The 14,495-nt window shown below is 39.5% G+C and overlaps 1 protein-coding gene across 3 annotated transcripts in view; it reads left to right on the top strand.

The window, feature by feature from the left end:
* LOC122867720 (galanin receptor 2a) overlaps positions 1-14,495 on the top strand; it is a 119,860-nt gene that overhangs the window by 55,065 nt on the left and 50,300 nt on the right. The gene's annotated exons all lie outside the window — the stretch shown is intronic.

Genomic DNA, 14,495 nt, shown 5'->3' on the forward strand with positions numbered 1-14,495 from the left:
TATAGGAGTAAACAATACAAGTTTTTATACCAACTCTGATCCAACGCGTTATATAACGGTATATAAACAGTATATACCTAAATGTTAAATATGTATCTGACATTGAAATAACAGCTGCAGTCTACCATCTTTGGCACCAAATTTTACCTTTTTCATGAGTTTCTCGATCCAAATACTGGAGCTTCTGGTTCTGAACTATTAAGTTAATGTTAAGCGTTAGTATGGAGTTGATACTTGATATTGTCCAGTACCCTGAGTTTGGTATCAGTTTCTGTATCTGAAGAGAAAATGTGGGATTGTTCCATTTGTAAAAACAAGCAAGTTTTGAAGATAGGTTATATTGTTTCTACTTCATCTTTACTTAAGTGTCATTTACTCCAACAAAATAATTTGTGCGTATTTGTTGGTCTATAAGAATATGATCTTTACAGCTTTAGCGCATACACCTTCATTCACAACAACAAATTACAATTTGGTAACACTCTCCCTCCTTTGTGCCTCTTTTTTTTTTTTTGAAAGACTTGAAAATCCCTTATTCCCAGCCTGAAACTCCTTAGAGATCTTACCTCAAATATCTCTGCCTCTCTCACTTAATAACTGCTTTGCAGCCAAACTCCATTCATTGTCCAGAGCAAAAGGCCTAACTCAGGTTTCAAGCATGGAAATCTATTGACAGTCAGCCTGTGCTTGGTGTGGAGAAAAGGCTTGCAGGTTTTACATATTGCGATAACTCGGGCTGTCTTATGTACCCACAAACAGATCTGGGACGATGGAAATGGGAGACCGCTGCCAGGTCAACGCGACTTTTCCATCCTGGTGGTGGTTAATGTTTATTGTATGAATAGCGTGTAGGTGACAGTGTTGTTTAAGGGTGTTCTGTGCCTTTAACTAGGCTAAACCTGTCATTTAAGCTGGCCTGACTTTCTCAGTACACACTGTAGCTAAGAAGATGGTGAATGGATCAATAAAGGCTGGAGACAGGTACACATATACATTGTGTTGTGCAGCTTTGTTACTACAGAGGTTGTCTGAAAATGAAAATGCAACTTGGCTTAATAAGAGGAAGAGTTCAGTGTGGGGTTTGCTGCTTTCAGATGAAAACCTGTATCTTTTAAAAGTACATTTTTTTAAGAATAAGGAAACAAAACAAAAGCCAACAGACATTCTAGCATCCCCATGCTAACACATTCACAATGACAATGCTGATGATGTTTACATCAGCATGTTAGCATCTTAGCTTAGCATGTCAGCATGCTAACATTTGCTGATTAGCACCAAACAGCTGAAGCTGACAGGAATGTCATTAGTTAGCAGGTATTTGTTCATAAACCAAAGCACTGGACAAATTGAAATTTTTACCTGCGGTTGGCGCTAGATGAAGTCTCACGGGCTCCCCACCGTCCTTAGGATTCATCCTCTGGGGACCATGATTATCTGTACAAAACTTCATGGCATTCCATACAACGGTTGTGGACATATTTCAGTCTTGATCAAAGTGATTAACCAACCACCACCCTAGAGCCACACTGCAAGCATGGCTAATAGAGAAACAACTCTCAGATTCTTGCCACTAGTGGGGCTAAAATGTAAAGTCTGGCCTGAGCGGTGGTAGCAGAAAGAAAACTATGTTGTTACCTAAATCTAAAGGGTTTATCGTATGTACGGTGGCCATTTTAGGACATTTCAGGCTCAGCTTTCATTAGTCCAAGCTGTGTTTCATCCTACTTTGCCCATTATTATCAGCTATAGCTGCACTTTGTGAGGCTATAGTTGAGAACCTGCACACTGAGGAAGGCATTAGCTGAAACATCTGTGTGTTATTTTTCTTTTTTGTAAATGAATAACTAAAAGATTTACAACCTCCTTATTTTCAGTTGTGCACCAATTCTGGTTTGACATACAGTAAGTTGTATTTGGGCTCAGTTGTACTTTATTTATTTAAAAGTCTATTGCTAACATTAGCACACTAACATGCTAACACTTTCTAATGTTAGCTTCGTTTGCACGTTGACATGCAAAAATGTATCATTTGGCATGTGAGCTGACAGGAGTTCTCAGAGGTATCCTGTCGTGAACTGAAGTGTTGGACAGGAGAAGATTTTGACCCGTAACACTACATACATTTGAATGTAATCACCAGTCATTCCGGTTTAACCTCTGGGGACCATGGATGTACCAAATCGTACCAAATTTCATGGCTGTTGTAGTCACACTGGACCAAATTGTTGGCCTGAACATTAATCAAAATGACAATCTCCTGTAGTCACGGTGCAATTGTGGCTAACAAACAGCCAACAGCTTTAACCACCAGGTATGTTTGAGAGTTTGATGAGACTTTGTGGGCCATTCAGTCATGCAACTTATTCTTCCAGTGTTTTGCTGTGACACCACTAAATGCTCATTGGCTCTTGCAGCAGGAAAACAAAGTTATGCAAGCTATTTGAGACCTTTGTAAAATCTGCAGACTTAGAGGGCAAGGCATATGAAAAGACTCAATGGTTTTATTTTTCTAGTTGGAGCACAGTGGGGGGTCCTCACAGTATATTTCTCTGGGTGTCTAAGAGTATGTCTGTGAAAGAATGCCAGTTTTTATGTTTATGAACCTGACTGCATTTTTTAAAAGTGAAGAAATCTGTGTGTGTATATGTGTCCATGTGTCCATTTGTGTCTGTGTGCATGCAAGTGTTACGTGTGCACACAGTTGGTGGGTTAACGGGGGTCTCGGCAAAAAGTGGACCCATAACAAATCACCTCATTTCCAGGAAAAAGAATTAATTTGTTCCCAATAAAAATGATCCACAAAAATACATGAACACAATGTTGTGCACAGAGCTCTGATCAAACGTTCGAACACAAAGCCAAGGCACAAAATTAAAGAGGCCAGAAAGATTTCAGGGTGTGAAATGCAGACACTGGCCGCTTTTTAAGCAAAGATTCTTCCAGGATTTTAAGAAAAAAGGAAGAAATTTTAAAATAACAAAAGATCAGTCAGGATGTTTGCTTTTACAGGCCTATAACAGACAGACAAGTTCCATCACAGAAAAGGTCAACTGGGGGTAGCGATCCTTTTCAGTTTCTATGTATTTTAAGAAACTTCCTTTTTCAAGTGAGGCACAGCCGTCTTGACATGACAAAAACAGACATTTAACATGTTCTTAAATTTTGCATGTACACAGTCTGAACACAGAACTATGTACCCTACTTACACTCTCTAGATTATTTGGAAAAAATGATTGTCAGATTAATTGATAATGAAAATAACGAGTTATATAAATACCCAAATGTAGGTAAAGTATAGATGTTCAGTGCAACTAACACTGGTGTACAGAGAAAAATTGACCTGTGTAAAATGCACCTGCTCTTTGTATAGCAGCCATATTAATCAATAAATCAATCATAGCTCTTATAAAGTTTTGTGTAATAAGAAACTAGGAATGTACATGGGGGTGTTGCCATATGACCCTCACCTGTCAGTAGCTGCACTTTCGCAATATCATTTTTAGACCTTTTTGTTTCTTTGGGGATATAACAGGACCCACTGGGTGTCCACTCAGGAAGCCCGGGTGGTAAATCCGGCCATGGCCCAGTCCCACATTTGTTTCCTGTGTGTGCGTGAGCATGTTTGTGTTTGCGTGTGTCCATCTCTTGGCCATCTGTGCAGCGTGTGTGTGTGTGTGAGTGATTGCATGCATGTAGTGTGTATGCCTGCATTAGCAGGTTTGTGTGGTTGGCATGAAATGATACAGAGTGTATCTTTTCCTAAAAGGCAGAACAAGCAAACAAACAGCTTTGCAGTAGGAAGCTTGTCGGCTGTTTAACAGCTGCTGGGGTTTGGTTCACTGCAGTTCAGCTGCCTGATAATGACTCTTAACAGAGCAGGGAACACTGTGCTGTACATCCTGCCTCTGGTTTCACCTTGAAAAGACCGACCTGCCTTTCATGTTCATTACGCGGTCCACACTTCAGCACAGGATACTGCCTTGACCCACCTCTCTGTGCTCAGCACAAAGATGGGAACGAACTAAAACATTTGTGAAGGAGCTTGGAGAAAGTTCTCCCCAGTACAGAAGCATCTGAAAGTAGGTGTTTGCCTTTATTGGATAGTAGACAGCAGAGACAGACACAAATTGAAGCGAGAGAGCGAGAGAGATGGGTAATTGGGGATGTTGTGATCACATGGTCAGCGTGGTAAACCCTCAGCCTGGAGTAAGCAATTAAGATCAACCAAGGGCCAGTTGTTGTTTTTTCAGCATTGTTTATTGGGAGGCCAACATCGATTTTTACAGGTTCGATGAAAACACACGCCTGTATGTTTTTCAATGTGTTTTGTGTGTTTTATTTCTTTTAATTCATTTAAGAATAAAAAGGATTTAGCAAACCAGTTTTAGGAGTGTATCTGAGGGCTTTGTACTTACAGCAGCTTATGTATAAACTCAGTATGTTCTGTGTTTGACTACGAGACTAATGATGTCATTTTCCACACACGATAAACAGCGTCTGCTTCATTTGTGGTTGAATTAAACTGTAAATCTGTTCTGGTCATATAAGCCAAATTACATTACTGACCTATGTTTTTTGTTTGGTAAGATTATTGGACTTCATTTCAACACCATGTGCTGTTCAAATAGCTTTTCTTCCCGTGGGGGCATAAGTGAAAACCAGTTTTCATCAGGGGCCAAACATTTTGGCTGGAGGGCTAGATTTGGCCCCTATTTGCCTACCACTGCCCTAGGCCATCAGGGACTTGACAGGGTCACGTGACAACAAAACCAAACCCTAAGTTTCTAATGAATACTTTTCCCTTGCATACATGTTTTGAATGTAGGACTTTGCATATTTATATTGTGATACTGATTCTTAAACAGAGACTTAACATCACATGTTTGAATGTATTCAAATCCAGAGTAATGTCAGGTTGTTGTGTTTTTTGGAGTGAGCATGGTGTTGCCTTGTGCTGCGGGAGCATGAAGCACAAGGCAATGTCAGATTTTTCACCGATTTTGGAATTACTCAGTTTCTCTGGAAAAAGGCAAAGACCTGCCAATTGAATGAACACCAGCCATCAGTCAACAGTCAATATTTTACTGTTATTACTTGTCTACTTTTACCTAAATAAGATATGGAACACATTTTCCATTTCTTTACTTATATAAACGATTTGAGTAGTTCTGCCACTGGTATGGCATCCCATACTCCTTCTCTATAGTTGATTATGCCTGGAGCCGGATGCACCACCTATTCACCACTTGTCTCGGCAGCACAGAATCTGTTGCTCTGTGTGTATTCATACGTGTTCAGGCCAGAAGATTTAGGTTATTCCTTGTTACTCGATTGTGTGGGGGAGACAGCTGAAATGTCAAAATACTGTTGTTTAAATCTCAATACTTTTAAATAAGAGAGCGCGCACGCACACACACACACACACACACACACACACACACACACTTTCTCATGTACCGACCAAAAAAGCGATAAATCGGTCAGGAGGGATTTTCGGGCTCACTGCACTGGCCGAGGATCCGTGAGGTTCCAGTAATTTCACTGTCTCTTGTTTCATTCAGAAGCAACTGCTATGTGTTGTGTGTGCGAGTTTCATAACCATTCTTATGTCACGGCTCATGAGGCTGTGATGTGATGCTAATCTAGCTCAGCACCACCAGGGGAAACGACTACTTTATACTGGCTCTCAACCACACCAGACTATTTGGCGAACTTTGCAGGTTTCCATCTTCACTTGTTGTTCTTCTCTCACTGCTTTTCAGCTCCTTCGTGTATCTCTAATTTCTCTTATTTTCAATCTTGCTTCCTTACACAAAAGAAGAAATGAAACCGCATCATAAAAGCAGGGTTCTAGCCAGAGTGCACCATTGCAACAATGACTTAGATCATTTTTGAACCACAACTGTGCAATTGGGCTCTAAATATTTTGGGAACCCGTTTTTCTTTGGGCCCTCTGCAGTCTCCTCAGTGGTCAGATTGAATAGGTTTAAACTGTGATTTGTCAGTCCATAGTATGTTGAGCTGCTATTCCATGATCCAGTTCCAACAGTGCTAACCCTGGACTAACCTACTATTTCTATTTTGAAGTTTTGAGAATAGCTTTGCTAAAGAAAGACGCCTGTTAATTCCAGTTTGTTAGAGGCATTATTGTGCACTTGACACTGAAACAGGAACCTGTTCCTATTTAAATCTGCACAGATTTGAATGCTCAGCTTCCAGTTTCTTTTACCAACGACTGCTGATTTCTTATATTCTTATTTAACTGTTGCTCTTTGTCTTTTTCTGCCCTTTCAGTCGTCAGTCTGGTTGAACCATCGTACAGTGTTTTGTTCTCCATGTACAAAACATAACTTTTTTTGCAAATACTTCATACAAAATAACATTTATTTGTAAAGAGGACTTTCTTCAACCTAAAAGCATGAAAGACCATTTCAAAAAAATAGAGAATTCCTCTCATCCATCTGACAGTACTGAATCAAGCTTTTGTGGCAGGCGACTCCAAACATTTGAGCGTGAGGGAGGGATGGATGGATGGATGGAAATTAGAGTTTTTCCTGGCCCAGAATTGTCACTAAGCATGATCGGTCCGCATACAGACTTAAGGCTGGGGGAGATGGCTTATAAATAATATCTCGATAATTTTAGGATATAAGATATATATCTCGATATACGCATTTTCTCTAGAATAACATACCGTAAATTCTCACATAGATTGGTGTTATAATTCATGTTAAATTGAACATTTCACCTTGTCGCACTTCACCATCAATGGAAATGTTCAATTTAACGTGAATTGTAACGCCAAGTTGGCTAGGCTAAGCTTAAAAAGGCTACAAAGTTTATGTTGCTATGGACGCAGCTCCAACCGTAGAATCTAATGGACTAGGTTTTTTTTAGTGGAAGCAATACGATAATTTTAAAATCAATAAAATCATTTTTAAATCAATATTATGTGTCAAATTATTGATTTCTTTAGTAAGTATCCGTGTAATAAGCGGGCTAATGTACAGCGAGCCGGTCATTATCGCGAAATTAACCCTGACAGGGTCTTGAATCACCCTGAAGGGGTTAATTTCATTATCCCTTACTTAAAAATGATTTCCTCTGTAGTGTAATTGAAAACAAAATTAGTGAATGTCTAAAATCAATTCTTGTATCATTTTAATATTATTTTGTGGCACTTGGACGTAAGCACTGACCCCCTAGAAAAGTAGTTATGGGCCCATTTGACTCCCTCCTGACTCAAACACTAAAATCATCATAGAATATGCAGTCTAAGCCTCATGATGCAGCTATTATTGCTTTAGGACATTAATTTAATCAAACAGACTCATAAAAGATTAAAATCTCTATTAACCTATTTGGCTTTAATCACAGATTAAATGGTTTATAAACCCTGTTTATGGTGCCATGCTTAGAGTTTGGATCTATAAAATCAAGGTGTCTGAAACTTACTGACAACAAACAATTTCCTTCGTCTGTTTGTGCTGTTTACTGGCTTTTATACAGGCAGTGTAAACAGCCTCTTAGGTACCTCAATAAAAACAGGCCTGTGTTTACTCAGCTCATACTATATCGTCAAAGAGGGCTACTTCTGGAAGCAGGAGCTACCACTACATTGTATTGTGTCTTCACTGCTGACTTTTCTCTGATTTGGTGTTTCTTTTGCAACCTATCTGCTCCCTCTCTTGCACAATTATGTCATTTCTTTTTAGGTTCAAGAAACACGATCAGTGATCTAACATCCAGTCTTTGATCTGCCAAACTTCATGTCTTTGACTGTGCTGGACAAAATGATTCAACCTCCTTGGATCCCTTGGAAATATTTTTGTTTACACAATCTCATTCCAGCTGCACTAAAAATATCGACTTCAAGCGTTGTCTTGCGGTCTTGGGCTACACGAGTTCGGTTTGAACATCAACTACAAAGTTTCCAATCAGATTGACAGCATTCTGCAGGGCAAGTGTTCAGATCTTAGCATGAGGTCGAAATTCAATGATTTGACTACAGCTTGCTTATTTAGCCCCTAATTCATCTACAGTCTCCATCAAGAAAGCCTTGGCTTCATTTTACTTTAAACTCTGTGCTGAGGTAAAAATAGTTTTTAATACAGCCAAAGAGTTTACAGTCAGGAAAACTGCATTGTTTAGAGAGCTTAATGAAAGCTGAAGCTCATTCACAAACTGATTTCTAAACTGATGCTCAGGAAGGAAAAACAATAAACCACAAATGTATTTTTTTATCTTTTTGAGACACATCGTTGTAAAATAATGTGTGTGAGACAATCACTTTCTTTTGCGAGGTGTTCAACTCTGAAAACTGAGAAAACAGGCGCTGAGGCGAACAGTTTTTATGCTTTTTTTTTCCAAGGTTTGTCCTCAAATTTCACAACTAAACACTAAAATGAAGTCCTACCAAAGAGAAGCTGTATTCCTTGCTTGGAGTTCCTCGTGGCTGGGAGTGTTATCTTACTCCTAAAATCATACAGTATGAGCCTGGGAACTCTCATTGTACATTAAACACCGCTTTAGAAATGACTGATCTATTGGCATGTGGGGACAAAGTCCCGTCCGACCACAGCGCTAAATGAACACTTTTTTTGTAATCATTTGTTTTTTAAAACTTCTGTGAGTGCAGCACAAAGATCTCATAGAAATGTCACTGAAAACACACAGGAGATGTTTGCCATTTCACTCCTGGCAGCCCTGAAATTAATCTGTCAGCTAGTTCAACTTAGTACCAGGTACTAGGGCTGAATGATTTGAAGAAAATGTCTACTTGTGATTTTTTTCTGGCCAATATTGCGATTATTTTATATAAATTTAACTAACAGCCTGTATTTGTTTTCTATTGAACAGGATTTGATTATATCAGCATTATTACAAACGTGTCTTCTTTGTACATGAATAGAATCAAATACAACACAGTTGCTCATTGTTTTAAAGATATTACGTTAGATGTATATTTGATATTATAGTACAATATTCAAAAATAATCATGACATTCAAATGTGATGTTTTTTTTCCCCTACAAAAAAATCTTTTGCTAAGCGTAAATGTGCGAACACCGGCATACAGACAGCAGATTAATTAGGCAACAGCCAAGATTATTTGTTGTTTTGCCAGTTCAGAATTAACAGTAATTAACTACGTCTGAACAAATCTGCCGGCGACAGCTGTCATTGAAATCAACGGTCGGCAACTAAAGACGCTGTTATTAAAACACTTTTAAATCGTGACTTTGATATAAAAAGGATCGATCGTTCAGCCCTACCAGGTTACCGTGGTGGTTTTTCTTATTTGCTGCACTCTGTGTTGTCACTGCGTGTTTGGCACAGATCTGCATCACTGCTTCTCAGATGCGATAAGGTGCTTTTAAGCTGAATTCTTGCAGAAGCTTTTTACTGGGTAACAAAACCCAGCACTGGATAACCCACTGCACCCTGCGCTATATATAAATATTGTGCAACAATTTGACTACAGGCTGGAAATAAGGTTTTCCTAATGGGGATGACATTATAAATGATTGTTTTTTTTCTGTCCCCACATGTGCCTTTGCTGCCATGGTCCATAGAATTTGTCATGCACCTCTCACACCAGTCTCTGGTGAAATCACAGGGGAGGCTGTACATCATGTGAATGTAAATGCACATAGCATGAGAGAGGCAAATTAAAGGTCAGGTTTTCTTCCCCCCAATCTCCTTCTTTCTCTTTTCACTTCTACACAGCTTTGGAAAATTCTCTGGAGTTTATTTGTAGATTGAAACAGTGGAGGAGAATGGCTTGTAAGTGTTTCCAGCCATTTGGGTTTTTCCACGGTTTCCACTCACTTTTTGGTCTAGTCAGCACCTTTAGGACATATACCTTTTTTCGTTGTCGACTACAAATACGTTCTGTGCACATTCCTATCACGCAGGCCTTTCATTATCAGAGCGTAAAATCCAAATAATGTCCTTTATAACTAATTGTTGCTTCTCTCAGGCGACCACAGTGATGACAAATAGAAGGAAGCGGATAAGAAACAGATAATGGTTATTTGCTCTGGACAATGAGAAGCACAACATCAAAAGCACAATTAAGAATTGGGTAGGAGAGGATCTGACGAGAAGCACAGGAAGATGAGAGGTACTGTGGGACTCAAAGCATTAGTCAGCTGGATAACAAGCAAGAGAAACTCTGTGAACCCAGACACTTGAGTCCCAGTCAAGTTAAAAACAGAAATAAAGGGAATATATCTTCCCATTCTGGAACCGCTGGAGTGGGTGTTGAGTCATTTGACTGAAGAGAGTAACTGTGCCTGTGTGAATACATGTCTCTTAAGAGAATAGTAATAAAGACTTTGGTGAAAGGACTGGATTTATAGGCCTGATCAGCACCGAGATGCTCAGCTGTAGGAAAGAGGAGAATGAGAAGTGGAAACTAGCCACTGCAGAGCTGTCACTGAGTCCCTGGCCAGTGTGTGGTGGTCTGGCAAGAGTCGGCGGGGCTTGACCGAGGGCAAACCACGAACGGCCACCGGAGAGGGTCACAGTGGGAAAAGCAGGGCAGCTGTCAGGCCAGCACAGTACAGTACACCACAGTAAAGACGAGCTGTTTTACAGTCGCTTCCTCTTTATGTCACTGTTGAACTCTGGTTGTTCGCAGTTCTGTTTTTTTCATGATCTCCTTTCCCTTTCTGATTTAAAGCTGCACTCTGCTGCACCAAATGGCAACAAGCAGTAAGAATTATGAATTGTTGCTTTGTATTGTTGAATGAAAAAGGTTCTTGACGTTAATTAAGACCACAGTCCTACATGGCTTCTGGAGGCGATTAAGAGGCCATCTTAATTTGTTCAATACTTTGATTTATGACCAGCCTCAGCTGGACTTTGTGTTTAGTCGTATTAGCAAACATTAGCATGCTAACGCGCTAAACTAAGATGGTGAACACGTTTAGCAGGTATAATGTTTACCATGCTAGCATTGTTATTGTGAGTATGCTGATGTTTGCATTTAGTTCAAAGCACCCCTGTGCCGCTAGCATGGCTGTGGACTCTTAGTTTTGTTTTTAATTAATCGTAAAAATAGAAAATAGTGATGTCCATCACAACATACCAGAGCGAAGACATTCCATTTACAATGACTATAAAACAGAGAAAGTTATCACATTTGAAAAGCTAGAACCAACTAATATTTGGCATTTCTCCTCGATAAATTACTGAAATTAAATAAAACGTCATCAAAATTGTTGTTTTGAGTTCTTCCAGCAATGATAAACACCCGCATGCTGTAATGCAAGTGTGTCCGACCCGTTGTTTCAACTCGGAGGTCATTTTTGACTGTTTTTAATATTCTGTTCCACCGTGTACGTAATTCAGGGTGGACAAAATTTTAAAGAGAGACCTTTTCAAAAAGCTGTGTGGGCGTACCTAATAATGCAGTTACTCGGTTTATGCTCACAGGGGAGGAGCTGGAGGAGTTAAAAGTTTTACGGAGGGAACAGTTGATATTTTTATGTAGCAGCTGGAAAGTCCAGCAAAAAAGTTATTTTTAAAATGAATAACAGTTAAGGCCTTACTTTTTGCAGCAAGTAGTCACTGTACCCTAGTCACATGTAAACATGTCCTCCTGATCGTGGAGAGGGCCCTCAGGCATGGCCCGGATGGGGCTTCATTCTGAACACTGCTGGTTCCTCCAGCTGGGCCTACAACCTCAACAGCATCACACACTCTGCCCCACCTGTGACAATAAACAGCTTTATTACCTCCTCCCGTCCACTGACGCCATTTAATGCTTTCACTGGGATCATCCTGGGGACAGAGCCAACCACAGATGTACTAGGCTCCCATGCATTTACACTAAACCCCCTAAAGCTGATCTGGTAAACACAGTGTCATACATTTTTGTTTATACCTAATTTTAGAGATGTCCGTCAGCTTTTTCATTGATTCTTACACTTGATAAGTTAATTTTACCGCATTTGGTGGCCAAATGCCAAGTGCTTTACCAAGCACCGTTTTGAGCGGAGTCTGAGACCTTAAACACTTAAACTGATGATGTTTTTTTGAGGTGGCTGAAATGTGTTGTTGCCGCCCAGGTCCACAGCAGTGCATTGCTTAGCTTCCGTGCTCGGTCCTGTCTGCTTCTCCAAACTGGGGGCGTGCCGACCACCGTCTAAAGATTGTAGATCTGTTTTTTTTTCGTTTTTTGTTTTTCATAGCTTAGGTACTTTCGATACTATCAAATATATAATTAACGGAGATCGTATCGTGTTAAACACGCGTATCGAAAAGGTATCAAAGTATCGATACTTTTGACAACCTTACTTCGTACCACTTTTTCATTTCCGACACGGCAGCATAGAGGGCCTACCGATCCTGATGCCAAACTCTATATCTGATATAGATTTTGTCCTCTTTTATATCTAATAAGCCATTTATATGCATTTTGCTTAAAGATGCCAAACACTAAAATCCCATAAATAAATAAAAGTTTTTTGGTTTTGTTTTTTTTTTTGAAATGACATACGACACATGTTCAAGCTCAAAGCTTATCTAGCTTGTACAGACGCAGGGCAGCCATGTCAGAGATGACACATCAGTTTGGCAGCTTGTAGCGAGAAGTTTGAGACTCCATGTTTTCAACCACAGAAAGGGGTTGCTCAGCCAGCACAATAAATTACAGTTTTCTCCATTATCGGCTTTGCATTTGTTGCTGTCTGGAGGGAGTTTCTTGTGTTTTTCACTCTGAGAACTCTTTTGTGGTCTTTGGTTGTTTGTACAACTTTGTTTTTATATAGCTCTCCATGATGCTTTTATCAAGTCTGTGGTGTTGAACCGTCAAACATTGATTATGTCCCCTGAAACTACAGCAGGCAGCTACTGAGGCTGCTGTAGTTTCCACTTTGTGTTGCTACTTCCTATGGCTATATATACATTTACATGACATGTCAGTGATATTTGTCAGTAGTTTGTATTTGATGGTAAGTATTACCAATTATACCCAAGCTTCATGATCTCATTATATAAGATGGAGTGTTCTCCATACATGTACACAGACAGCTCAGAAATACATCTACCTTTTAGTATTCATTTACCTTTACCATTGAATGGTAAAGGTAAATGAATGGTCAGACAGATTAATTGATCTCAGATGTGTGAATGGTTCCAGTCCTGGTGAGAAAGTTAGTTCTTGCTCTCTGTTTTACAACCTCTGGCTTATTCGTGCATTTATGTATTTGTGTTTTTTGTGGGACCATATTCTGCTCAGTCCTCATAACTCCTTTATGTCACACAGACTCATTAAAGTGACTGATTGGCTGCTCTGGGATTTGCTTTTTCCACTAGTTTATTTACCTGTTTTGGAGCACATATGAGTTTGCACCAGTGTATGGTAACATGATTTTTTTTCAATGAAAAATGTATACGACATATGTCACTGTGTCCCGTAGTCGGAGTTAAATGTTCTGATTGTCCACCGGCTCTCTTCCTGGGCAGTGTAGAAGACGGCTGTGTAGGTTAAGGAGTGTTAAAAGAGCCACACACATGGTTTTTCTAAGCTGTAAATTTTATGGATAATTTCTGATGTGGTTACAGATTTATACCCCCCAACTAAGCACAACAGCTGCAGGTAATTACTCACTCACCCGCCTTACTCTACCTCTACTTGTTCACTCTCTGTGTCTCTTCCACTTCATCTCTCTCTGTCCACTGTGGCCTTTGATTCATTCAGAGAAAGTGACACACATTTATTGACTGACATGGAGATAATGAGACTCTGACACAGAGCGCAGAAATTCAGCAGCAGGGTAGAATTTTAGCACAGACGCAACACTTCAGAACAGTAAGCAACCTTTGACTTGCGGTCAGAGTAATGTACCGTTACTCGAGTACTCTAGTTAAGCACAATTTTGAGGTTCCATTACTTAAGAGATTAATATGACTGTTGTTGAGTAAGAATCGTGTATACACAAAATGTCAACTTTTCAGGAACTCTGAAACGGGGGGGGGGTTGGGGGGTGTTGTCATTTACATGTCTAATTTTGGATGTCTGCAGTGTCTGGTTAGTCAAGAAAAGTGTTTACAGACAGGTATGTAGGAGGAGTGATGAGTCAAAGTGACAAACCTCGACAGGTGTTTACAGTCTGTGAGAGCTGATTTATTTACTCATTATATCCAATTTTGAGGATTTTTAGTTCATTCCACTGAAATAGGGATCATTTAAAATGTCTTTTACTTTTGCCAGTGAATTTATGTAAATACTTGAAATCGTGAAAATAACCAAAATAATAGCATTTAATAACCTTTAACTAAAATGAATCATTCGACTGATCTGAAAGATTGAAAATCCTTGAAACAAATGATGTACCTGACGGCAAACTAAACTCTACAATTCTTCAGTATGTGTACTTTTACTTTAGATGAGGAAGGTCATTTTATTGCTAATATCTTGTGAAAAATTTTGAGTGTAGGGCTTGTAATTGAGTATTTTTACACTGTGGTATTGATACTTAAAAG

Source organism: Siniperca chuatsi, linkage group LG20 (genome assembly GCF_020085105.1).
Source record: "Siniperca chuatsi isolate FFG_IHB_CAS linkage group LG20, ASM2008510v1, whole genome shotgun sequence".
Taxonomy (NCBI): Eukaryota; Metazoa; Chordata; class Actinopteri; order Centrarchiformes; family Sinipercidae; genus Siniperca; species Siniperca chuatsi.